The following is a 24,368-nucleotide window of genomic DNA, read 5'->3' as shown; positions in this document are numbered from 1 at the left end:
TTTTTGTAAATAGTTTTAAGTACCTGTCAATAAGTACAACACAATTTCTGCTCGATTTGTCTCAATTAAGCTTTTATGTGTTCAAAATATTTAGTAAGATTTTTTGTAAACATGAAAAACAAAAACGATAAAGCGTTGCCATATATGATAAAATAGCACTAACATTAAAATATTATCTTAACAATATCCATATACCAAAATAGTTACCATTGTCATATAAACAGTGAGTTTATAAAAGTTAGAAAAAGGAACAAGCGAGGCTACTCCACAAAACAAAAAATTTACAAAACTGTTTACCAAAGCAAATAGTGTTATAAAATATTTTATAAATACGCTTTAATATAATCTTCAATTGGTTTCCATAACTGTTGAAAAGACAATGTATTTTTTAATGGTCCCCTGTAAGATAATTGATCACCAGATCTAATAAAAATAAAATATGACCACCATGCATGGATTGATTTTGTTTCAGATGATTTCAAATTGGAAGCAATGTATTTATTAATAATAGAGTTAAGTAGACTGGGGACCCAATAGGGTATATGACAGTTTGTAAGATTTACCAATAAGTATGTTGTAAGTGAGAGACTCAGAAATAGGAAGTATTTCACCAATGATATCCCAATTTTTTTTCCAGAATCGACCTATTATATTACATTCAAAAAGCATATGTTTCAAAGTACCATCATACCATTTGCGGTTCCAACAAAGTGGTGAGTCTATAAGTTTAGCCTTATATAATTTATGTGGAGTCCACAGACAATTGAACAAAATAAAGGTGTTGGTTTGGGATAATGATACATGAAACCATTCAGAAATATTGATGGCCCATATTTGTCTCCACTCTTTTAACGACATATTCAGGGAAAGTTCTGCATTCCAAAAAGTGGATAAAAAGATAAAGGTAGTAGCATTTGTTCAATTAAATTGTTTATAAAATTTAGAGACAGTATGTTGTTGAGCAAAAAAAGCTTTATTACAACTTGCCAAATCTGGCGTCTTAATTTGGGGAAGTACATTCACAAAGATGTTAAGCAGTGTGTTATAAAGAAGTTCATAATTAATGGCTTCGGTATTGGGTAACATGAATATGGCCTGAAGTTCAAAAAAGGATAATAAAGCTGTATCTTCATAAATAGCCTGGAGAAAGAAAATGCCATCCGGAATCCATAATTTCCAGATTGTGATTGTACGATTAGATTTTAATGTAGGATTATGCCAAAGGGAGGTCATAGAAGAACCTGAAATACGTGAAGTAACTGATGCGCCAAATTCATTAATAATCCGGTAAGAGGATGCAATAATGGGGGAGAATTTAAAAAATGTAGATGAATTAGATATGGACAAAAGTGATGGGAGAGGAAATGGTGATACTAAATTGTGCTCAATCATTAACCCTTTAGGGTAATAGTTAGGGTCCAGGCATGAGAACCAAGGTGAACCTTTTTTTTAAATTATGAAATCAGGCAAACCAAATCATCCAATTAATTTAGACAGTTTAAGTTTAGTGCAAGAAATACTAGGAGGTTTGCACTTCCACATAAATTTAGAAAAAACTTATCAAATTTTTAGTAGACTGAGAGGGGCAATTGTTCTTGCCCAGACTTGCTTTTATTCCCCTGTGCCTGTACTTGCTTTCTTGCCCAGACTTTTCTTTATTCCCCTGTGCCTGTACTTGCTTTCTTGCCCAGACTTGTTTTTATTCCCCTGTGCTGTGCTTGCTTTCCTGCCCAGACTTGTTTTTATTCCCCTGTGCCTGTGCTTGTTTTCTTGCCTAAACTTGTTTTAACTTCCTGTGTCCAGTTCTCCTGCGGCCTGCCTGTTTTTCCCGGCACTGCGTCATGCGGCCCCGCCCCCCTGCACTCCCATTTGCCGCCCTGCTCCCACCTCCCAGCTGCTCCTCCCTCCAATATCCCCTCATATGGAAGTTGTGCAGGGACCACGCCCCTGGTTTGCCGAAGGCCTGCCTAAGGAAAGCCTGTTAGCACCCGTCCGCGCCTGGACTGCGCCCAGCGCCAGGACCCCTTGCTCCCAGTGAACGCCACAACGCCCGACACCGCTACGATGCCAGAACCCTCCAGGCACTCAATACCGGACGATCACACACCTGCTTCCTGGCCGCCCCGAAGCGCACCCATGGAGCTTTCACCTGCCGGAATTGCAGCTTCACAAGCATCCGCCCCACCATGCTGCCGACCAGGAAAAAACCTAACCACCTCAGATGCATTCTTCTCAACACCCGCTCCGCCCGCAAACACGCAGTTGAACTCTGGGACCTACTCGACTCAACCTCCCCAGATGTTGCCTTCCTGACGGAGACCTGGCTGAACCCCGCCTCGGCACCCGACATAGCCATAGCCATCCTGGAAGGCTACAAGATCACCCGCAGGGACATCACCATCGGAGCAGGAGGAGAAATCGCCATCGTCCACAGGAACACTCTCAGAGTCTCGACCAACACCGACGACACCCTCAGCACCGCCGCACACCTGCACTTCCAGATCCACACCAACCCCAACACTACCCTCAGAGGAACCCTCATCTACAGACCCCCCGGACCCCGACTACAGTGCGGTGACTCCATCGTCGACTTCTTCAGCAAACACGCCCTCACCTCCACGGACTACATCCTCCTCAGGGACCTGAACTTCCACCTAAACAACAACAACACCAACTCCACCACCCTGATCGACAACCCACCCACTCTGCTGGTCACACGCTTGACCCCATCTTCTCCGCAAGCCCCCATGTCTCCTTCAACCACACCACCAAACTCCACTGCAATGACCATCGCTGGATCCACTTCACCTTCAAGAAACCCAACATGCACCATCGCAGCCAACAGATGCCTTGCCGCTGCTGGACCAAAGTCACAGAAGATCAACTAACCACCCCCCTCACCCACAGCCCACCCACCGACCCCACCAAACCCGCCACCGCCACCCACAACCTCAGACAGTGGATCAACGACTGCGGCAACACCCTCGCCCAATAAAGAAACCCTCCAACAGTCACACCAACAAGAAAGCCAGCTGGTCCACTCAAGACCTCCGGGCCTCCAAAAAACATGCCGAAAGCTGGAGAAGATCGGGCTCCATGAACAAACAACGGACCGCCATGCAGCCCACAAGAACGCCACCCGCAGACACCATCACCTCATCGGATCCGCCAAAAGGGCCTCCCTCAAAAACTGCCTAGACAACAACGCGCACAACAGTAAAGAGCTCTTCAAAATCGTGAAGGAACTCTTCAACACCAACGACGTCCCACCCTCGCAAGACCAGTGCGACTCGCTGGCCACCTTCTTCCACCGCAAGATCGCAGATATCCACAACAGCTTCAATGCCAAGACCGCCCGACAACCACTGAGACCTCCGCCCCCACAACCACCATCCGCACCAACTGCCTGCTCTCCTGGACCAACATCAATAACGATGACACCATCAAGATCATGAACACCATCCACTCTGGATCTCCGTAAGACCCATGCCCACACCACATCTTCAAAAAAGCCAGCACATCCATCGCATCCCATCTCCGGAAAGTCATCAACACCTCCTTCGAGACAGAAATCTTCTCGGAGAGCTGGATGCACGCCGAGATCAACGCCTTACTCAAGAAACCCAAGGCAGACCCAAAGTACCTCAAGTACTTCTGGCCCATCTCCCTGCAAAGGTCATCGCGAAGAACGTCAATGAACAACTGACCCGCTACCTTGAGGAGAACAACTTCTGGACCCTTCCCAGTCTGGGTTCCACAGCAACCACAGCACTGAGACTGCCCGCATCGCCGCCACTGATGACATCAAGTCCCTGCTGGACAACGGAGTAATGGCGGACCGCATCCTCCTGGACCTGTCAGACGCCTTCGACACTGTCTGCCACCACACACTACGAACATGCCACCAGAACGCTGGGATCCAAGAGAAGGCCTTGGACTGGACCACCTCCTTCCTCTCTGGCAGAACACAGAGCGTCCACCTTCCCCCTTTCCGCTCTGAAGCCACCGAGATCATCTGTGGCGTACTCCAGGGCTCATCCCTCAGCCCAACTCTGTTTAACATCTACATGGCACCGCTCGCCCACATCGCTCGTCAGCAAGACCTCAACATCATCTCCTACGCCGATGACACCCAGCTGATCCTCTCCCTCACCAAGGACCACCAAAACCAATGTTCACGAAGGAATGAAGGCCGTCACTGAAAGGATGAGGAACAGCCGACTGAAGCTGAACTCGGGCAAGACGGAGGTCCTCAAATTCAGATCGACCCCTTCGCCCTGGGATGACTCCTGGTGGCCGACCACACTAGGAACCGCTCCAACACCCAGTGACCATGCACGCAACCTAGGGGTCATCCTCGATTCCACCCTCTCCATGACTAAACAGGTCTATGCCGTCTCCTCCTCCTGCTTCAACACCCTATGCATGCTCCGCAGGATCTACAAGTGGATCCCCACTGAAACAAGAAGAACGGTCACCCAGGCCCTCGTCAGCAGCAGGTTGGACCATGGAAACGCCCTAAACGCAGGAGCCTCAGCCAAACTCCTGAGACGCCTCCAACGCATCCAGAACGCCTCTACACAATGCTTGACATCTCTCGCCGCAGCCACATCACACCCCACCTGAGAGACCTGCACTGGCTGCGGGTCAACAAGAGGATAACCTTCAAGCTCCTCACCCATGCACACAAGGCCCTCCACAACACCGGACCAACGTACCTCAACAGATGACTCAGCTTCTACACCCCCATCCGCCAGCTCCGCTCCACCGACCTCACCCTCGCCACAGTTCCCCACTTCTGAAGAGTGACCGCCGGTGGCAGATTGTTCTCCCACCTTGCCGCCAAGACCTGAAACACCCTCCCCATCCACCTACGGCAGACCCAAGACCTGCTGACCTTCCGAAAACTCCTCAAGACCTGGCTTTTCGAGCAGTAGCAGCATTCCCCACCCCAGCGCCTTTAGACCCTCACAAGTGAGTAGTGCGCTTTACAAATTATGATTGATTGATTGACAAGGTATAGAAAACAATTGGGGCTAATACCATTTTAACAGTTTCAAGTTTCCCCCACCATGATAAGTGTAAGGTGGACCTTTGATCCAATTTTTATGTAAATGTGGTAAATAAAGAGTCACAGTTCATAGTAATGGAGTGCTTTAAGGAAGTCAAAAGAGTATACCAAAATATTTAATTTTCTCTTTTTGCCAAATAATTTCAGTATTGTCCAATATCGAGGGTGTACAGTGCAAGTTCAGGGGAACCAATTCTGTTTTATGAGTATTCAAGGTATAACCAGAAACAGTAGAATATTTGTGTATGACATCTAAAACAGCTGATAGAGAAGTGGCCGGATCGCTAAGATATAATAATACATCATCTGCGTAGGCAGATTCTTTAAGATTAACATTCGCTAACAAAATTCCTTCAATATCAACAGAATTTCCAATGTGGGAGAGAAAAGGTTTGATTGCCAATAAAAAAACAAGAGGTGACAATGGGCAGCCTTGCTGGGTTCCCCTATAAAGAGAAAAGGGATTTTAAAATTGACCATTAATAAAGAGACGGGCAGAAGGGGAGCCATATAAAGTTGATATCATTTTTGTAAAATTATTACCAAAATTAAAAGAAAAAAGTGTTCGAAAGAGAAATTGCCAGTAAACCTTATCGAACATTTGCTCCACATCTAAAGCTAGTAAGCCAGCAGTAGAAGTGAGGGTAGAGGCCTTGTCAATAATATGAAAAAGGAGTCTTGTGTTATTGACAGAGAAACGTTTTGATGTAAACCCAGATTGATCTATATGAATAAGGGACAGCAAAACTCAGGCTAATCTGGTTGCAAGAATTTTTGCAAAACTTTTTCAATCCTGGTTAATTAGTGAAATGGGACGATAATTTGAAACTTTGGTATGGTCTTTATATAGGTAAAACTATAATTAACGCCTCCATAAAGTATCTACCAAGCAAACCAGTTTGAGCAAATGTAGTGAACAGTTGACGTGGGTGAGGAATGAGAGTGTCAGCAAAGGTTTTATAAAATTCAGCAGGAATACCATCAGGGCCAGGAGATTTTTTGAGGCTTAAGCAATTGAATAGCAAATAAAAGTTCATCTGTTGTGATAGGGTTGTCTAATTTTATTTTGTCAGACAGGGACAGTTGAGGGAGAATGGCAGAGATAAAAATGTTATCAATCAGTTGAGGATCTAGAAAGTTCAGGTTACTATACAACGTGGAGTAAAATTTGAGAAATTCATCTATAATGTCAGGTGTAGAAACAGCAATGGTACCATTGTGTCTGTGGATAGCATGAATTTGATTTCTATCTCTCCTGTTACGGAGATAATTAGCGAAGAGTTTTCCTGATCTGTTGGCATTAAAAGCAAATTTAGCTTTCTGATTGGCAATCTGTATACCAGCCCTTTTACTCAACATGGAATTATACACATATCTACATTTTTGCAGCTTGGCTTTGAAATCAAGATTCTGTAAGAGATTAATAGCCGTTCAAATTTTGAAATCTGTTTTTCTAGGTGTAACAATTTGGAATTAGGCAATTTATTTTCATGTGCCATTATAGAAATAACAGTTCCTCTTAAATAAGCTGTAAAAGCTTCACATTTTACAATACGGGAGGTAACATCATCTTGGTTATGTAAAAAATATTCATGAACAGCTTTTAAAATGGAATCTTTATGAGCATAGTGAAGAACAACATCGACATTCAAGCAAAATCATGGCATGGTATGAGCTTTCAATAGTACCAATAGTAGGTCGAGTTATAGTCTCTAGAAACCAACAAATAATCTAAACATGAGTGAGAACTGTGGGGATTGGAAAAACGTGAATTCTTTCTGAGTGGGGAAATGTAATCTCCAGACATCAACCAATTTAGTGTTTTTAAATAACGTTCTACGGTAATGAAATGCTTTAGGAGGAGTATATTTGGTGAAAGATAGTCTATCTAAGCGGGGGTCACTTAACAAATTTAAATCGCCCCACAAAATTAAGGAAACTTTCCCAAGTTGAAGAACCTCAGATGTAATACAAGACCGAAAATTAGGGTCATCTGCTGTTGGTCCATAGATATTAATTAAATGTAAAATCATATCTCCAATTTTAACGTTGACTAAAATAAATCTACCATCTTAATCAGATTTTATGTTCAGAACTTGCAGCTGAAGAGCTTTAGAAAAAAGAATAGCCACGCCATTCTTTTTACCTTGCGCAGGTGGGGAGATAATCTGGCCAACCCATTTCTTTTACATGTATGTTAAAATGGTGTCATCAATGTGAGTTTTTTGTAGAAAACAAATAGCAGCGTTTTGCCTATGTAAATAGTCTAAAATCTTTAATCTTTTAACTGTATGATGTAAAGGTTTGATATTTATTGAAACAACTTTAACGTTAGGAGAACTATTCATACATTATTTAGTTATTTATTTGAGTTTTATATAGCGCTGGCTAGACCCGGAGGTATCAGAGCGCTTTACATATGGCCACAGAGTGTTACAAGTTACAACAATAATCACATTAATTACAGAAAGGTTACAAATTCAATACAGGAGTTATTATCGGCCATGAAAATCAAGATCGACAGAAAAGAAAAAAAGAAAAAGGCCAGGGAGAGCAGGGAGTCAGCAACGGAGAAAGAGACGAGACATAAGCCTGAGGTCGAGATGGGTAGGTGACAGCCAAAGCGGTTTGCCAAAGCCTATCTCCCATATAGCTGTCGGAGCAGCTCCACCGGGCATCGGTCATACATTTCGGACTACGCCGGATAAAAATGAGGATCAGGAAAGGACCAAAAGTCTAAAGTCCAGAGATGGGCTTGTGGAGCTGGCAAGGGTGGCAGGATAGGAAGGGGGGTGTAGCTTGGTAGTCATCTTAGAGTCAGGCAAATCGAATCTGTTGATATCCAAGAGTCTGTAGTTGGTATTGTCCCCGGATCTTAGGAATTGTTTCCTTTGCTAAGCCCATTGTCATAGTGGAACATCTGGACTCCCTTATCAGATGGGGCATCTTCCCATACTGGTGAAAATACATTGGTGGGTGCCATTTTAGAGTCCGGTTCCATCTAGAAAGTAAGTGCTGAGTTCAATAGGAGTCAAACTAGGTGCTAGCAGGATACCAAAACCCGAGCTCAGATTGTGAAAGACTGCCCCACGCGCCCCTACCTATCGCCTCAGGAGAGCATCCACTGAGAATTTCGGAGGACACTGAAGATAGAGTTCAAGTGCTCCTCCCTCAACACCTGCAGGCGTGTGATGTTGGCAGAGCGGGAACACAAGATGGGTCAAAGTGGCGGCCAGCAGGCACTTTGAGGTGAGGGTCGAGGGGTGGGGTAGATCGCTGGATTGGAGCAGTGGTTGGTGTCTTTACGGTGCACTTCATTCAGCCTCAGGCACTGGTTTGCAGCTCCCCGGGCACCATCTTAGATTGTTATTCAATGTTCTTGCATGGCCATAATACCAAGGTCAGGCACTGAACAACTATAGGATATCAGCAAGTTGTGAGTGCCCCCCTCTTCAGAATGCTCCATACAGTTGCTCACACTGCAGTCACAGCAAGGGAACTCGCTCTTATCTTGCATAAAACAGCAAAGTCAAAGCCAGCAGGATAATTCACACAGCACATACATCGCCGCCATTTTAGGGTCAGGACGTATTAAATAAAGGATCGCCACGAACCTCAGATTACGCTTGTAACATTATAACTACCTCATCCAAGGGTGTAGGTATTCGAGCTCCTATGGAATTGGTATAAGGCAGAGACAATCCGTCTTTTAGATGGGCGATTACTGACCTCCGAACATAAGACACTTGTGATCCGCCATTTTGCGCCATCGGCTCCCAGACACGGCACAGTTATCAATGGTGATTGCTCCCTTATCTGCAGGTTAAATGTAGCAGTGGGGACAACCACATACATTATGAGGTAAAAAAGAAGGAGAATAGATTAAGAGAGGAAGAATGGCAATATACTACAGAAGTAGTATAACAGACCAGAGAAGTAGCCAATGGACATGGAGGACATAAAAACAAAAAGACAAATATATATACAAAGTAGGAAAACATACATATACAAGGAAGAGACACACACTTGCATCCAAGAGGAGATAACAGAGGAGGGTGGTACACCCAAACTAAAGGACTCTCAAAATAATAACAGCAGCATTACAAGTTGGATATCAAATATACCTATGAGTTACCACAGTAATAATAAAGCATAAGTGGTAGCAGTAATAGAATAACTTCAAGTAGGAGAGACATGTGTATCCATTAATAGAGGAGAGTGGTTGTCAAGAAAACTTGAAGGTCTTCTGGTCAATGAAAAGATTTGGAGATGTCGCCTTTCCAAATATGCATTGTGGATGGATCAAAGATTCCATATTTGAATCCAGAGACTCTCGTGGTCTGAACGCTGCAAAATCTTATCGCATCTCAACCATTTCCTTGACGAAGTCCTGGTGGATGAAAATATTCAAGATACTAACTAGAAGAGAAGGATTCTCATGAGCTGCCTTCCTGAAAGAACGAGGTGATGATGGAGTAGAGCCTTGAAGATGATTTGCCTGGGGTTTGGTAGACCTGATTTACGATGAGATGGAATACGATGTGCTTTATCTATCTCAAATTTTTCTATGAACTTTACATTCAATAAATTAAGTAACCGATTCTCTAAATATCCCTTGCAATCATTCCTTTCAATAACTTCAGGAAAATTAAAATACATAAGTTATATTGCCTATTCCTGTTCTCTAATTCAAGCAATCTGGTACTTATGAAGGGGATTTTTGTAACCATTGGCAAAATCTGATATGTTTTGGTTATAACGTCATGCAGCTTGATTTCATTATCTGCAACCTTCATTGAAAGACTGGCCATGGCTTTGCAAAATTTTTAATTTCCATGGCAATATTGTCAGTGTTTGATCTAACTGCCTTTAATTCCCCCAGAATAGTGATAAGAGAAGGTTCCAGTGAGTCAACCATTTTTGACTTCAAAGGTGGAGGAGAAAATGTTTGTTTACGCTTATTTGCTGCAATCTTACTTTCCATTTTCAAGAAAATAAAGAAACCCAGGCAAAACTTGTCAAAATGGCATCAGAAATAAAGATAAATAATTCTCGCTGGTGCAGCAGCTAAAACTGGCTGTGGGAGGAGACCAAAGCCAAAGCCGGACCCTCTCTTGATTTTGAATTCCACCTTCCAGACAGGAACCTCGGAGCAAGCTGAAAGGAGCCTCGGTTGGAAGAGCCTGCAGCTGGAGGTGACCAGAAGGCATCAAATCGCCGCAAAAAAGCTGAAGAAATGCTCACCCTAGAGCAGGTGAGATGTGCTAATAGCAGGAAATGCTTAAAACCTGCAAAAACTGGCTTAATTAACCTTGTCATATGACAGGTGAATCAGAGCTTAATTTCAAGCCGCCATCTTGTTTTGAGCACTCGCCCGTCCCTCCCTCAATTAACCTTTTACCTTATGAAGGTATTCTGGAAACTATTGAGAAAATATGATTTTATTCAACAGGACTTGATTTGGTCTTCTCCACTATGGCCTGTGACCAGCTTAAATACTCAACACAACTGTGCTCTGGATAATTAACCCTTTCGATGCTGATGACGAGCTCAGCTCGTCATCACCCACGGGTGTCGTGTGCTGATGACGAGCTGAGCTCGTCATGGTGCCACTAAAATGGCATTTTCCAGCACAGGGGGGGAAAACGCCCAGCAGCCATGTGGTTAAAAATAGGGGAGGAACAAAGGAAACCTGGGTTTAGAATCTCTTAACCTATGCAAATGTTTTATCTTTTAGAGGCCCTATTAGTATAAGTGTAACTGAGTACAGTGTCACTGTCAAAAGTGGCAAGTGAATGCTCAGCCAAAGTTTGAGGAATCATCACAAAATACCTATTACTACTTGGAAATGCCAGGCTCCATGGAAAATACCACCAAAATCATGTGTAAGGAAAATTCACAAATTGTTGAATCCCTAAATCCTTACAATAGGTGAGGAGATGTTTATCTAAAGAATCTTCGATAGTGTCAAGGGCACATTTTTGCAACCAAAATGATACAAGAGGTGTGAGTAGATATGAAAGTGGTAACAAAGTCATTAAGCTTTGAGAGAACGAAGAGAGAAGGAGATGGAGAGCAACAGAATAGCAGAAGAACTCTAGTTAATGCTGAGGATATAGTTTTCTTTAATGAGCAAAGCCACTCCGCCACCTCTTTTGGGAACCTAGACAATAGTGTCACAGAAATGAAGCCTTTAACTCTAGAGGAAGCAGGTTAAACTGTACATGATGAGACCCAATTGTTCAACAAAGTCCTGCCAGTCTTTTAAGGCAATCCACCTTGTTTATTCATTCCAGTCGTTTCTTTCCTGGTAGGAGACAACTGTAATGTATTTGATAGAGATCTAGTCGACCTCAGTCCTGCGTCTAAACTATGCGATATCTTATTCCAATGAGCAGAGCCTATTGAGAATATAGGAACTACACTACATGGCGCCCAACGTTTGGTAAGGCACTAATTTAATGCTAGATAGTAAAGTAACTCAGTTTTGCTTTTCTCAGAGACCCCTTTTTCCCGTAAAATACTCCAATAGACATCTGGAGTGGGTAAAAGGATAAAATATCCACCGTAATTGAGTAGGAAGAGAATCCTATGTATTGGTTTTTTTGTTGGTTTTTTTTTGTTTTCAACGTTGAAGGATACAGTGTTCCAAAATATTGTGCACCTTATCTTTGTTTCCTTAAAACTTGCTCTGCAACCTTCATTAAACAATGTCACCTAATGGCGACAACACCGCGACCTGTGGAGCTGCAGCAGCTGCAGCCCAAACAGGCTTAGACGTTACGGGCTTAAATGAAGAAGATGCTATAATCATCCCGGAAAATTTAAGGAAAACCATCACTATAAAACTTATAACAAATGGCCTATCATCAAGAGGTGGTAGGGTAATTTTTGTGATAGAGGCACATGAATATCGGCAGACAGAGGTATTCTATTCATGGATTATCTGCCCTGAAGCGAATCCAGTAACACATGTGTTTTACTTCTACAAAGAAGAGGAACATTCAACGGAATACACTCCTTTCGAGGATGTTGAAATTCCCCTAACATACCAAGAGCATGCGCTCTGGTTTAAAGGCGCCCTACAACATCAAAATCACATTACCAGGCTCAGTCCACTAGGTAGACCAGGAGCAACATGGCCGGTATTAGCCAGCTATACACCACATCCTGCCATTGAAGAAATGACAGTTGCAGAATTATTAGTTCAACTAAAACAACAAAAATACATAGACAATTGGTTCAATATGTCATGCGGACTCTAACAGTCCAACCTCCTATAAGGATTCCACAACACATCCCTTACCAGGGGAACACAAATAAAATCACACCACAGACTATTCAATCAGTCATTGGTAAATTGCCTGCATAACGGGAACAAATTCCATTCTGTATAGCTCAAAAAATTATTCAGATCGAGGCAGTATTTCCCGATACTACACCTCATGAGAAACAAAGGATTCTAACAATATTTTTACCAATGGGGATCGCATCATACCTGGAGGACTGTGACACTTGGGGTACAGTCTTTGCTGCAATCTATACAAAAACACATGGTGTTCTGTCTATGGCGGTAATACCAGACGTCCTGACACAGATTCAAAATGAATACGGGTCAGAGCCTGCTTTAAATCTAGGAATGAAACTACTGAAAAATTTCAAACAAGTCTCAACAACAATATTAGCTAATATTAAAGGGCATCCATGGTGATCCTCCAAAAAATTAAGAGAATTTGATGTAAATGACCAACCATGTGAACCAGCCAGAATAATTGAAAACTCCTATGAAGAACTAGGTAGAGATAGTTTGGGTGGGAAACCAGTTCAACCCCAACTAAGTCCTGAAAAGGTCTCCCCAAAAGGAGCCCTCTGAAAAGAGGTATAACCTCAGGAACAGGGATAATTTGAGAAAACCTGATAGATATCAAGATACTGATACACGTTCCTCTCGTACCTTTCAGACTTCCTCACGGAAATCGGTAAGAAGAGGACAATCAGAACAAAAAGAAGAATGCGTGAAGTCCAAAGATGATCAACACGTTCCAAAAAATAAGAGAACCCAATTCACCAAAAAGAAGGTAGCAGGTCTTAAAATCAGACATGCCGAGGATCTTGAGGACACAACTCAAGAACGGGGAGTGGGCTCAAACAATGTTGGACAGCGCAGCAGAAATAACCATAGCTCGCAAGATCTTGCAGGATCATCTGGAGACAGTGGACCTGATTGAGTACATCCAGGTTAAAACTGCTGATTCCGGGGTCAGTGTCCCGCACAAGTTATATGAAGTAACACTCTGGATGGAGGGGGATATAACTAAGAAAATAAGAGCACTCTTTTGGGAGAAGCTCTCTAAGAGTTATGACATTCTTCTAGCTAAAAAGGACTGGCCACCTGAATTTGTCAGGGAGTGCCCGCATGGCGAAGACGTCATTATGCCAGCCTATCCAATCATATTCCAATTCATTTAAAATATACGTATGCCAGAGAAAGGCTCCTGCATTATACAAAAATCATGTAGGATGGGATGAGGATTCCCCTTTCCATAAAATGCAATTAAAAACACAACCGACTGCACAAAGGCAGTACCCAGTTAAGCAAGAAACTAAAAAACAGGTCAGGGAGATCTTAGATCAACTTGAATACCAAGGGGTGATTGAAACATGCATCTCGTCCATGAACAATCCCTTGTTTCTTGTTTCCAAACCAGACAATACATATTGTCTAGTTTTGGATTACAGACATCTAAATTCTTGTTGCAAAACCTTTGCAGTACAAAATGCACAAAGTGCAGCACTAATGAATATATTGTGCGTAAAAAATATAAAACCACATTCGATATTTCTAACGGTTTCTTCTGTCAAAACATTGCACCAGAAAGTAGGTATTTGACCACTTTAAGAAACTACGAATTGCCCACTTAAACATTCTTTTTCTAGGATACGAATTATGAAGTGAAGGCAAAAGACTGGAAGCAAACCTACTAGAGAAATGTGCGCTGCTCCAACCTCCAAAAAATGCTGAAAAACCTAGTTGATTCTAGGTTTCCTGAATTATGGAAGAACATACATTCTAAACTACGCAGAAAGGGTCAAACCTGATTTCAAAACAACTAATTGGACTCAAACACACACAGAAATTTTGCGTTCAGTGCAAACAGACGTGTTAGCAACAACACATTTACAGATTCGCGTAAACGTACGCAACCTTGCAATACGAATCATTCCAGGAAGATGCGGATTCACGTACTTAACCTTTAATGAAGGAGAGAAAGTACCAATAGCTTATAAATCACATTTGTACACACAAGCTGAAATGAAATTCACTTCTACAGAAAAAATTCTGACAGCGGTTCAAACTGCTGTAGCAAAAGAGAGAGCCCTCGCACAGGGAAAACGCATTATGGTCTTTACTCCTGTACCTGCTTTAGAAGCAGTGACAAAAGCAAGCATTCTGAATGCAAAGGCTTTACATCTGAGATGGATACAATGGGTTAAATCTCTTGCTGCAACAGACATTGAATACGTTTTTGACCCCTATTTGAAAACGCAAGAATTTCTACAATACGAACAAGAATGTCCTCTGCCCACTGAGATTCTGCCTCTAGAAAAGTGCGAATGTATAATGTGTGCTGACGAATCAGCACAGCCCACAATTGGGGGTAAACAAGCTTATAGTGCTGCGTGCGCGATCGTTAAAGGTCGCTGGCGCGATGGTAAATTCCGACCTATGGTCACTAAAACACAATCTCTCGGAGATTGTACAGCTCAGGGAGCTGAACTACAAGCTTTCAAGATGGAGTTTGAAAATACAGATCGCGAATTCCCCACATTAATAGTGTGCGCTTCGTATTATTGCGTTCAATCTTATAATCTTGAATAATCTTTAATCTTGAATACTTGCCGAACTAGATTGAAAACGGTTTCAAAGATGCGAAAGGTGGCACAATCAAGCATAAGTTGCTTTAGGAACAAGTAGTTCAGTTAAGAACGGAACTACAAAAAGCTCACGTGATCCATACACTGAGTTATCAACGGGATGGCGTTCACATTGCAGGGAATTCATTGGCTGATGAAACCACGAAGGCAGCTGTGCAAACGGTTTCCGTAGCTACAATCACTCAGTCAAAAACTTAAATAGACGGCGAAATAATGCTAGCTGTCAATGCCACAAGCAAAGGCAGTGGTAAAACATTACCAAAAGGCTTTCCACTCAAATACTCTTATATAACTGATGCAAATAATGTTCTGTTTGCTCAAATCCCTGGAGTGGGGGATAGAGTAATTCCAAACATGGAACAAAGATTAGGACTCATTTTAGCAGCACACGAAGGGCTTGCCTCTGCACACGTAGGTGTTTCCGCCACGGTGTCATTATTACAACAGTGATACTGGTGGCCGCGTATGGGGAAACAGAGCAGAAACTATGTTTTGGAATGTGAAATCTGCCAAAAGATGAAAGTATCTACAGTGAAAAGTCCTGCGCAGAAGCCCCTGTTAATTTCAGATAAACCATTAGCTTGCATTTACCTGGACCACTGCAGTCCCTTACAGAGTGATGGCAACTCTAAATATATCATGATTGCAGTGGATTCGTGCTCGAGATTCATTTGGATGTGGCCTCAGCGCTCAGCTGACGCTCGAACTGTTATAAAAGATTTGCAAGTCTTTATCGGCACATAAGCAGTCGGCACGCTACATACTGACCAAGGTCCTGCGTTTAGCTCAAAACCTTACAAGGAGGCTATGGCCAATCTGGAAGTTGCATTGTGGTACTCTAGTCCATTCCATCCTGAGGGAAATTCGGTTGTGGAGAGAAATAACAGGGACATAAAGCAATCTATAACAGCTAGGGTATTAGGATCGGGGGATGGGTGGGTCAAACATCTAATAATTGTCCAACGTAGTCTTAATAATCTGCCAAGAAGTTCTCTAGGGTGTATCACTCCATATGAAATCCTTTTTGGAACTAGAATGATTGTCCCGGACCTTGATTGTCACACTTCAGTGGTGGAACAAAAACCTTTTGATATCAAAGACCGTTTGGCTGTTTCGCAGGACTTAAATGAAACAAGGAAAAGTCAAAGGAACACTTGCAGAAGCCAACGGCCACTGAAGGGGAACCACCTGTCCCAGCAAGGCCTGCCTGGATTCCAAAGATTGGGGATCTAGTCAGAGAAAAGATCGCGGACAAGAAGGAATTTGGGCCTTCTTAAATACAACCAGTACATGCACTAGCAATCCACAGATAAAGAACAGTGTTACTACCGCCCCTTGCTGGAAGAAAGGAGAACAGGTTCATATCCATCGACCTGGTAAAAACACATAATGTTGCCGATCATAAGTAGTATGCCAAGTGGGCTCCAAAGATGTAGCACATGACCAAATCTGGCTACTATCCAAGAGGTTCAAACTGAGAGACTGATAACATTTGAAGACTCTGCAGCATAGAACAAAGGACCATGTAACAAAGCAATGGAACTTGTACCTCTTGAAACCCAAATAACAGTTTGTCAAGAAACACCTTTCCACAATGATATAGCATCCGAGTTTACTAATATGTAAGGGTGGGTGTAGTGTGCGTAGTGGGGCTACGCGAAGCTCCGTGAAGTAGGCAGGAAGCTACGCCCACCCACGCGCTTCGTGAAGCCCCACTGCACACTGCCCGCCTCCCTCCCGCCCTCCTCCCGCCCTCTTCTACATCCCTAATTTTGATTAAAAATACTGTAAGAATAAAGTAAAATCACTTACCTGATATGCGGCATCCCGTGGCTCCCTCTTCCGTTTCACGACGACTTCTTCCAGCCAAAATGCGCATGTGCGGGCACCCGCGCATGCGCATTTTTTTGCGAGAATTGTTCGTATTAATTTAGAGAAATCGCTCTCTGTAGTTGACAATGCGTTAATGACTCTGTCATCCAGAATTTATTCTTTAGACAGCATAGTATCCTCTGCCTTTGACATTATGGAACAGGACTTGGTCATGTTACAACATGGTCATTCGCAATTGCGTTCTATAATGCTGTTGGGCTGGACCTTGCAAAATCTTCATTCTGGCTATGTGCCATGGAGTCTAATTAACACCATGTCATTGTTTTCTGAATTTAACCTTACAGATAAACAAATCACTTTGGCACAGAGGGGAGCAGACTATACGGTGCTGAGCATTGAAAAACTGGAAAGATTACTATTAACTGTTTCTGAAAAACCAGTGACAGAATGGATAATACATGGGCCAATCACTCTGTCTGTGACAGTTTTCCATTTTCAGTATTGTTTGAAACATATACCTGCGGGCGTATATGGGATTTACCATATACACAAGGATGTTGGATTGGGGGAAAAGAAGTATTTCTTAGTGGTGCAAACTGCAAAAACGCGCTAAGCGGTACACTTTTATGTCAGTGTATTAACTTACACGGGCCTGTAATGGTTCTTCGACCAACTTATCCTGCCACCTGCAAGATGCTCCAGCTGCCGTGATTGATCCAATTTTTAGGCAGCTTTCTAATGGAAGTTATATTATGTTGAATGATCACAGCTGCTGTGGCATTTTGCCAGGTGTTAGAATTGGCTGGTCTCTTGATTGGCAGAGGTATTCACTTATGACAAATAGGGACCCACCTCCTCTAGTCAGGGAAAGAGGATCACACACTCAGATAACCCCTGCTCACCCCCTTGGTAGCTTGGCAGAGAAGACAGGCTTATCTCAGAGGCAGTGTGTTAAGCAGTTATGACCACATACAGTAATAAAGTGAATACACCACAAATGGACACAACACAGAAGGTATTATAAAAATAAGGATGTTTATATAAGGCTTAGCACAAGACCAAATAACGACAAAAATATACCATGATCTCAATAAATACTCTTTGGAAGGAAAAATATTAGTTCAGGTAAAGTTTCTCCTTAGTAAATAGTTCTTTAGCAACAAAGGTAACTCTTCTTCTCTAAAGCACAGTTCTTGGCAACAATGTAACCCCCACTGGAGTCACACGGCGTCGAGGCAAAGCTATTCCAAAGATTCGGCGTCAACCGCGAGGAGCGCTCCGTCGAGCCATGAGTCAAAACAGACCCCACAAACACAGTACCTTTTAGAATGAAGAAAACGATGATCTACGGCGTTGAGAAGTATCGGCCTCGGAGCGTCAGCGTCGATCAAGCCTCGGAGTCAGGGCGATCCGCAGCGGCGTCGAGAGATGTCGGGCCGGAGCAGCGCGCATGGTGACAAAGCAGGATACGGTGTCGTTGTCGATGTCGTCGTTGCAAGAGTGAGTCGAGAGGGGCCGCGGTGTCAAGGCGATCGGTAGCGGTGTCGCTACTGGCGTCGATCGGGCCCGGCTGCCGGTGTCGAAGGTGCGGGACACTGGAGTCGTACTCACAATGTCGAGCTGGATTCGGCGGCGTCGTGATTGCTGGTTTCTTTAGATGTGCTGGACTCCCACGTTCCAGCAACAGGCAATTTTAGCAGATGGTGAAGTCCTTTAGCCCTGTGACTTCAACAGGAGACTGGCACTCTTCCAGCCCTTGGAGATTTTCTTGGCAAAGCTTGAGAGTACACACTCAGTTCCTCTCTCCTTGTTCCTTGGCAAGAATGAAGAAGCAACTGCAGGATTCCCCCCAGCAAGCAGCACTCTGGCAGAAGGGGTAGGCAAGTCCTTGGATCAGCAGGCTTCTTGTCCTTGGTGTAGGTTTCCTTGTCAGAAGTGATCTAAAATCCTTGGTTCAGGGGTCCTTCTCTTATACCCCTTTTCTGCTTTGATCCCTTTGTCCATGCAGGGGAATTTCCCCCCATCCTGGGTTTGTTGTGGGTGTTGCCAGGCCGAGGCACCTGGCCTATTCACTGTGCAGGGCAGGGTCCTCAGCTGCCCGGCAGGAGGTGGAGCCAGCATTGTCACTGGCAGGGGCAGAGCCATCAGTCGCCTGGAAGGAGGTGGAGCCAGCATTGTGTCAGGTAGGGCAGGCTATCAGGAACTACTCTTCCCCTACTCTAAACGCAAATGCCTCAATCACCCCACACTGACTCATTCAGACCTCTGGAGCCACCCAGCCCCTGTCACACACACCAAACCAGCAGAGACCGGTAAATAGTTAGACAAGAAACTAGTCACTTTCTAAAAGTGCTAGTTTCGAACTCAGAATCTAAAAGACATCCATCCTAAAGGATGTGTTATCAAATTCTAAGTTCAGGGATACTAAACTCGACTTTTCACCATGCTCTCTTAGTCTGTTAGGATTATATAGTGTAATAATTCCAGCAGCCCAGTCTGGCCTAAGGAGAGCAGGTAGCCTTACAATAGTGAAAAACGAAAATGGCTGTAATTCACTATTAGGACATGCCACACACATCAGGGCTTGTCCTACCTTATGCTTACAATGCACCCTGCCCTGGGGCCTACCATAGGGGTGACTAACATGAAGTTAAGGGAAGGTTTTAGGGACTGGCAAGTAGGTGTACTTGCGCAGTCAGCATGGCAGTACCAGACTGCACGCAGGTTCTGCAATGGCAGACCTTAGACATATTTTACTAGGCCGCTTCTGTGGGTGGCACAACCAGAGCTGCAAGCCCACCAGCAGCATTTGTATTTACAAGCCCTGGCACTCCTGGTGCACTAGACTAGGGACTGACAGTAAACCAAATAAGCCAAACTTGGAATCCAATTAATGTATCAATTTAACATAGGGAGCACATGCACTGTGGCACTGATCAGCAGTGGCACAGTGCCCAAAGCAATATTCCAGCAAAACATTGTAAACAGAGGAGGCAAACAGACAAAAAATGGAAGAGAGATTCATGCCAATGATGCCAGGTCTAACACCAGGTATAGTCTATCTCGTAACTGTGTCAGCCAGGGTCACTTGCTGTCTGCAAGTATTGTTTCCTAAAACCAAGACAGACAGGGATTCGCCGTTAAGGCCTTCATTGAACATCTCTTACGAATTGATACTTTAGGCAGAATGAAAGCCATTCCTTTACAAACAGCATTTGCAATGCAATAGGTCTCGCAGCATTCAAGTTTGAGTTATTGGCATTGTATATGACAATGTGTTGCATGAATTTTTTTGCAACCTCTGTATTGGCTGGTGATGTTTGTGCCCGGTGAAAGCGTGCACGGACGGATGGGGGTGTTTGTGCCTGGTGAAAGCATGCACTAACAACTTATGGTGTCTGTGCCTGGTGAAAGTGGGCATTGAAGGCTGGTGGTGTGTGCCCAGTGAAAGCATGCACTGACGGCTGGTGGTGTTTGTGCCCGGTGAAAGTGTGCACTGATGACTTATGATGTCTGTGCCTGCTGAAAGTGTGCACTGACGGCCGGTGGTGTGTATGCCTGATGAAAGCGTGCACTGATGGCTGGTGGCGTGTGTGCATGGTGGAAAAGCGTACACTGACATGTTTAAAAGTAAAGTGCGCCATACTGCGATTGCTACAATAGTTAATTGTGGATGTGTTAACAATTGATGCGTGCGCGGATGGCTGGTGGGGTGTGTGCCTGTAGAAAATGTGCACTGATGGCTGGTGGTGTGTGTGCCTGGTGAAAGTGTGCACTGTCAGCTGGTGGCGTGTGTGCCTCGCAGAAGCGTGCACTGACGGCTGATGGGGTGTGCCTGGTGAAAGTGTGCACTGACGTCTGGGGCTGTGTGTGTGTGGTGGAAGCGTGCATTGATCGCGGGTGGTGTTTGCGCCCTGCGAAAGTGTGCACTGAAGGCTGATGGTATGTGTGTCTGGAAGCGTGCACTGAAGGCTGTTGGTGTGTTTGCCTGGTGGAAAAGTGTGCACTGACATTTGTTGGTAGGCGGATATGTAGACACAAACGATAGCCAATCGAGTCTCGAGGTAGCAGGGATAGTAGGGACCCTCCCTGCCACCTGCACTAGCTAAAGAAGAGGTGGAGCGCAGTCCATCGACGTAAGAAGGATCAAGTGCTCAATTAGCCCCTACGGCATTGCTCGTCGAGACCTAAAAAACGACCACTTTCAAAGTACATCTCAGTACAGTGCTATAAAGTGCCCTATTAACAGCAAAACTTCCACGAGTTAAAGAAATACACTTTTTGAACTCTGAAGAAAGTTTGTCTTATGTTAAGTAAGCTGTAAACGCCACAAGACCTAAAAAAGGGAGGACAGCACATCCAGAGTAAAAAACACACAGGAGGTTCCTGAACCTTGGCCAATCAAGTCTACTGACGCTGTTGTGGAAAGAACATGTAAGTTTGCCTCTTACATGTTCAGCGAATGAGAGGACACAGAATGGACGACGTGCTGTGCAGAAACATTAAATAAATAAGTGTTTATGTTTTGAAAAACAGCCGCTAACAATAGTAGATTTTATAAAGCGTTTTCACGGTTTCTGTTAATTCGCGGGCTGGCGATTCTGACATTACATGTGCAACAATGTCACGAATATTCTGCAAATATATATTCCACGTGAAATATGCATATCCTATAAGGTACTAGCCCTGCACAAGGATTCCTAGGGGCGAGTAGAAATTGAATTCTAAATTTAAGTAAAGCTAGAGCAATATATTTTTGATTAAACATAGGTATGCTTGTCCACGAGCATTGCAGGTTAGCCAGGAGCACTTTGCATGCTGGGCCTTGTAGTTTCTATTAACACAGAGTAACCAGGAACTGTAGGCGAGAGCGCTGGCTGTGCGCAACAGGTGTCTTGAAACGCCTGTCTAGATACAATAGTAACACGCCGGGAAAGAAGAGACGCAGTGGTGGTTTTTTGGTATTACTACATCAAAAACACGTGACTCATGAATTCATTATCTTACTGGACCATGAAAACACCTGTTCAATAGGAGTTACAGTGATCATATGTAGCATGAAAATAGTACAGGTAGTCTGCGAAGCATATTTCAGCAGGAGCAGGTTATGTTACTCTTGTGATTAAAAGTCTTTTAATCTATGCAGGACTGGCTTTCTTTTGTTTTTAGACAGTCGGCTGACAATAGTGAAATATTTACTAAGATGTATCGAAAAACAAGCATCTTTGGAACATTTCCCACGATAAAGTGCCTGTGCACAGAAACGCGCCTGTGTCTTTATCCCTTTGGTCTCAGGCACCTTAGAAGCAGCCGGCTTACACCAAAAACACACTTGTCATTTTTGGGCGGGCTGATCTCTCACCTTAGTCTTGGTTTTCAGGTACCTCTGGGCAGCCTGCTGCGTGAAGTCCCCCACCGTGAGCTGGCCATCCTTGCAGGGCACCACGATCAGCGTCCTCCCGAAGGCGACTGTCACCTTCATGGCTCCGTCAGGAGGAGAGGAGCCCGGGGATCATCAGGGAGGTCTCGGAGGGACTCTAGAGGGGGCTGGAGGTGAAAGTGGAGGGAAAGTGCACCGGGATGAAGAGGCTGAGTACCGTGCGGGGGAGGGGGTGGATGCTACAGGTGAGAATGAGCAGGGGCATACAGTGCTCAGTTTCCTGAGTAGTGCAGTGTGCAGCGGCTCAGTGCAGTGAAAGTGCAGCCAGGGGCAAAGGGCTATGTGATAGGGAAGGCACACACAGGACAGCTTCCTCTGAAGTGTATGGGGCACTGGACAAGGAGGTAGGGGCTGAGTGCTGTGGGAGGCACGCACAGCACAGCTTCCTGTAAAGTGAATGGGACACTGCTCAGAAAGGGCGGGGCTATGTGGCTTGCATTGAGGGGAGCAGTCCTGACCCGTGAGAACTAACCCGGTGCTTGAGGGATGGGGCACTGTGGGGGCTGGGAGCCTTGTTCCACCGCCAGTTTTTTTAATGAGCCCTTCATTGTCTCTAATTTCAGTTTCTACTTCTCTTATAGTAGTATCCCGATGTGTCCAGGCTGACCAATCAGATCGCTTGTTGTTGCCTGGTCGCTCTTTCTGCTGAATCTGCTGAGGTCGGGAATGTGAATGAGAGAAGGGGGAGAAGCTGCTCGAGATTAGAAAGAATATGAAGCAAAGCGGTTTCAGAAGGAAGAAGGGTTTCAGAGTGTGCTTACTGTGGTGAAGTCAATTTGAGGGACAGGAAAGCCGCTAGGATCAGCGCCGGGCCACCACATTCGTGTCTGGTGCAACCCGATGTCTCAGGAGGAGTCTGAACTTCAGCAGCAGAGAAAGCGAAACCTATTGTGGGGCGGGACTTCCGTCTTGTGAAGGCCGCGCCCACGGAGTGACTGGAGGAGCAGTGGTGACACGGGCTTCTATCCCCGAGGGAGAGCCCCGCGGAGGCTGCAAAAGTCCAGAGTGGCGGTAAGTGGGCCTTACTTGTAGGGGGGGTGGCGGGAGGTCTCAGTGCGCTCGTGTGTGTGCACGCGTGTGTGTATGTGTGCGACGGCGCGGGGGGGTCTCGGTGCGCTCGTGTGTGTGCGCGCGTGTGTGTATGTGTGCGACGGCGGGTGGGGTGTCTCTGTATGTGCGCTCGTGTGTGTCTCTGTGTGTGCGCATGCGTGCAGGGGGAGGTGTGGCTGTGTGTGTGTTGGAGCTTTCCAGGAGACAGGAGATGGCCACAGCGTGCGCGTTCGCGTGCGGCCCGCTCCAATCGTTGATTTTGGGATGCGCGTGACCAGCTCGTGTCTCCTGGAAAGCTGCGTCGCTCACTATAGGTCTCTGGCGAGACCGCGCTTTTGCGCGGTTAACGCCACAGGACCAAAAAATTCTGAGAGGAAAAACAACTTACAAAGTCCGGGCCCAACACTAGATGGCAGGAGTATGCATAGCATGTGAATCTGCAGCACTACACGCTATGAATATATGCTTAAAGGATAAGTAACAGACCTTATGGTGATTTTGGATATGGAGGTCACCATGTCCAATTTAGAGGAGATCAACAATTTCATGTAAAAGCTCTGAACTAGTCTCTGGGTGAAGTGGGTGTACATCGTACTAGTGGACAGTCGGCAGCTCCTTGAATCAATTTAGCAATCTACAAGACATGACTACATAGAGACTGGGGCATTTTCCCAAATATCCATTGCCAAAAGGTCCAATACAAATTTGTTAAGTCAAATATACAGCAGTGGCACTCCTCATACACAGAGCTCAAGTCTCTACTCCGAATTCGGTGCGAGTCCAGAAAAGCTCCTCCTTCGCTTCCCAAACATTTGCAATCAGCACAGGCCTGTCAGTTATTTGCTTAAGTCCATCTTCACCAGTCCTTCTGAACTCACCTTACTAGCTGAGACGCCCCTGCCCCCACAAGAGCCTGGCCCATTGAGGCTGCCGTCCGGAAAATCTCCTCCTTCGCTTCCCAAACAGTTGCAATTGGCACAGGCCTGTTTGTTATTTGACTATGTCCATCTTCACCAGTCCTTCTGAACTCACCTTACT

The sequence above is a fragment of the Lissotriton vulgaris genome, chromosome 3_1 (genome assembly GCF_964263255.1).
Source record: "Lissotriton vulgaris chromosome 3_1, aLisVul1.2, whole genome shotgun sequence".
Taxonomy (NCBI): Eukaryota; Metazoa; Chordata; class Amphibia; order Caudata; family Salamandridae; genus Lissotriton; species Lissotriton vulgaris.
The sequence above is the reverse complement of the archived record's forward strand: the minus strand, read 5'-3'. Positions refer to the sequence as shown.